We start from the raw sequence: 4,390 nt of genomic DNA, 5'->3' as shown, positions 1-4,390 counted from the left end.
AGCATTCGATACCAAGAGTAGATTTAATCTCAATGAGGTTGGTGTTTGACGTTTTGAGGGGTGGACGAGAGCGGCGTGAGGGGACGGAGCGACGAAGAGAAACTGTGCTAATTTGAGAGATCGTGGTATAATACGGAGACGGAGCGGCGGTGGTAATAGTCGGATTAATAACAATAAGATTTGGGTTAGGATATTGCAGAGCGTTTATGGGTCGGTTACTAGTAATAGTGCGGCGCGGACGGAGCACAGTCTGTATTGGATAGACTAAGTTAATTGAACTAGCAGACTCCATAACCGCACAAGTAGAACTAACAGGCTGTCTAGCAGCCTGTGGCCCTGCATGTTGTGGGTGAAACTGTCATTCAAGGATAATAGTCTGGGTTTGCCGTAGGCAACTATCCAGGTTTTTTGATAAGGTGCTAGCACCCAATGGGGTAGGGTGGATGCCATCCATCTTAAGCATGCCAGTCATGCTTCTAAAAGAGGGCCAGTTATCTAAGAATAGGTAGCCCTTATCAGCACAGTGTTTGGCCAGCCAGTTGTTGAGCCAAAACAGCCTGCTAAAAATGTCAGAGTTAAGTGTGACAGGGAGGGGACCAGAGACAATTAATGGATGCCGACTCATCTTGCTAGCAAAAGCACAGGTCCTAGTTATGCTGTGCTTTGTGATCTCCGATTGTTTAAACCTGGCATTGTTGGTGCCAACGTGTAGTATGATGTTATCATGGGTAGCCTGGGTAATTGTCTGTTTATGGCTATTTGTTAGCACCCTAAGAGTAGCTTCAATGTCGGGTACTCTGGCCCCGGGCAGACAAACTATCTCGGCTGGTGTGTTAAGCTTGATATTGCGGGTTATAGAGTCTCCAATCAATAGAATAGAGGGTTTAATATTGTCGGGCGGAGTGGACGACACAGCATGCTGAACAGGAGAGTTAGCAAGCGGCGTGAATCTATTTCGGATCTCAACCGAAGTGGTTTGTTGGGAAACGGGCTGCACAGCGGCGGGCTGTGCACGTTTAACGCCACGGCAGTGTGAGACAACTGTAAACCCATCATCCACAGACTGTGGGGCCAACGAGACATTGGCCGGGTTGTTCTGCTCGTGCTGCGGAGTAGCATTAACGGGGGTACCAGCTGGACCGCAGCTAGCATCCTCGCTTAATTCACAATACACATCAGCTACTGAGGTACATTGTAAATGATCAGGGAAGCCAGTCTGGTTAAGTGTAACAAGACTATCATTAGGTGACTGGCGTTTATCGTTCTCTAGTTGGGAAACACGGTTTTCTAATAGATTAATCATATCTAAGAGAGAGTGGATAGTAAGAATTGGATCGATCTTACCCGATTCGGGAGGGAGATGGCTGGCGTTAGCCATGTCCGGAACGTGTCGTAGTGCTGCGGCCAGAAGCAGCTCACGCCGTTGCGGTGCCCGGGGACCTGGGGCCTTGGGAGCAGAGGCTGGTAGCCTAGGTTGACGCCGGGGCAGTGCGGGCCAGTCCGGGGACCTGAGGCCATTAGGAGCAGAGGCTGGTAGCCTAGGTTGACGCCGGTCCAGTCGCTCGGATGTTGTGGCTAGTTGTTGTGCGATGAGGACCCGGGATACTGAGGGAGCTGGTGTTGAAGTAGTATCAGGCAGCAGCTTGAAAATAACTTCATCATCCGAAGGAAATGAGCGTGATTCCACGGATCCACTAAGCGTAGTCGTATTGGATAGTCCCGTAGCATGGTGATTATCCGAGGGGGAGAGCGAGAGCATTGTAAACAGTTTAACGTTAGCTGTTAGCTGGTGGCTAGCAGCTCTTGTTTACGTTAGCCTAGCAGGCGGCTAGGCTAACGTTTGGCGATAGAACGGTTGTTTCAGATGTCCGCGGATTGAGAGAGAAGAGTTATTAAGTAGCGATGTGATATCGCAGGCAGATAAAAGATAAGATAGCAAAAGGTAGGCGAGGAATTGGCAAAATAAGTCGTAATAGGCAGAGCTGAAAACACCGGTATCACACAGCGTCGCAGCGTAATGACGCTGTTAATCACTGTAACTGTATTAATCACTGTATAACGTTAACGTTTGCTTACCCAACACTATGTGCGATTGGTAAATACTGTAAATGCAGAGGTGGATAAACTATTCAGATGAGTTTAAGCCCCTTGTTCCCCCTCATTGATTGATAATTGATCTAACGTTAGCGAGATAGATAATGCTGGTAGATGAGTATATGCTCTGCCTCATCTCAAAGAGGTATAGGTAAACAGAACTGCGTTTGTTTTCCGTCTACGCCCGAATCTGTGCAGCATGCAATACTGTTTAACGTTGTATAACGTTAACTTCTGCTACTCTAACATTAGTCCTCCTCTAATGACAAATGGACATGTAGCTAGCGTTAATGTCATGCTATGCTATTACGTTAGAAAATAAGATGACCTCGATTTTGTGGAAGATAGGAAGATGCAAGCGGCAGGCTGGTGACGCGAGGTCTGGAGGAAATAATACTCTCTGGCTTTTTCTTCGGGCTACTGTATGCACTGTGAGAGCAATGGAGCAAGGCTAGCAATAGCAAATAACCTTAGCAACATTTGTTAGCCAAGCTTAAGCTAGTGGGGACAACAACTTGAACAAGATGGCTGTCGTGGCTGTGAGGACATTTTTCAGAGAGCAATTCGGACACTCCCCCGAGTCCTGTCCACGCTGACGCCTCTTCCTGTATTCGCGGCTCCAGATTTGAACAGATTTCCCACAATGCACCAGGAAAATCCATTCATCCAATCAAACGGAATCAAACAATATCAGGAAGTGGGCTTATCAGGAAGTGGGCTCAGGAAGTGAGTTCAGCCTTCAGAGAGTACAGACGTGTGCACGCTGTGCTCTGCTATCTATCTGCCTGCCTGCCTGCCTGCCTGTGGCCTCTCTATCTACCAGCCTGTCTGGTGTGGATCTACGACAATTTTGGGATTTTTCGGTGCTATTACGGCCCATATACTTTTTTGGGACCCTGTGTTACTGACCTAAGGGCATGTCGCCCTGTAAAGGATGTACTGGCCACCTTCAAAAAATTGCAATACTAGAAACTACTATCTTTTGTTTGAAAGACACTGGGATTATTTCTACACAGCCTCAGAAGAGCCAAATTAACTTGAGCTCTCTTTCCAATGGATTCACAGAAGCTACGACGCCGAATGCTAACTTAGCTTTAGCTGCTCCCTCATCGGGTAATGTACCTGCAACCACCATCATGCTAGCGCTAGCTCCAGACAATGCTTACGAAGCTAGGCGGCCCTCCGAAGCTGCGATAGCCTGTGCTACTTCAGGGAAACAGACTGATGCTAACATAGCGTTAGCTGCCTCCTCGGGTAATGTTCCTACAAGCTCCACCATACTAGCGCTAGCTCCAAACAATGCTAACGAAGTTAGGCGGCCCTCCGAAGCTGCGATAGCCTGCGCTACTTCGGGTAAACAAACTGACACTGTCCGCTGGAATGTTAAGCCGAAAAGGAGATCCATCTCCCACAGAATATTGATCCCCGATGCCTCAGAGAGTGCCTATTATCGCCCGGAAATTAGCTCAGCTACAGGCTGGCCTGCGTTAGCTAGCTCAGCCACTGTCGCTAGCTCTGAACAGCCGTGGACTACAGTGAGGGGAGGAAACAGGGGGACTAAGAGATTTTCCCCTCAACCACTGATGTCTCTACAGCTGGTAAACAGATTTCAACCGCTATTGGGTGTGCCTGTATTACCGAGTGCCGACACGGATGCTGGCCCGACCCATCGACGCTCTGAGAACCGGGATAGGCTCAAAGCCAGACCTCTTACGGATGCTTGGATGCTAACAAGAGCTAGCAGGCCGCAGCCTCCAATAACATCCTTGCTGATTGGAGACTCGGATGTCAAATACATTGGCAATAAAAACAACACCGCTACTCTCTGTTTCCCTAATGAGTTGATCCGCGATTTAACAAGGAAAATTCCTGAAATCTTGTCTACTCACAGCTCGGTAAACAAGATTACCCTACATGTCAGAGCCAATGACATTCTAAAAGAACAATCTGAAACATTAAAACGTGACTTCCTGGATCTACTGAAGCTCCTGGCCACACTGGATATTGAGGCATTTAGCGGCCCCCTGCCCCCAAAGAAATATAAAATCAATAAATTCACCAGGTCCCTGGGCTTAAGCACGTGGCTTTCAACTGTCTGCCCTCGGTATAATGTGAAGTTCATTGACAACTTCAATCTCTTCTGGGATCACAGTCACCTCTACAGTCATAATGATCAACTCAACAGAGATGGCACAAGGCTGTTTTTGCCAACCTTGTTTACAAAATCAACCATCCAACACCAGATAATCCCCCCTTCCACCATCTCCAACCCGGGACGCCGCTAGGCCATGCAGCT

The sequence above is a fragment of the Poromitra crassiceps genome (assembly GCF_964638095.1).
Source record: "Poromitra crassiceps genome assembly, chromosome: 13".
NCBI lineage: Eukaryota > Metazoa > Chordata > Actinopteri > Beryciformes > Melamphaidae > Poromitra > Poromitra crassiceps.
Note: the sequence above shows the minus strand (reverse complement) of the source record.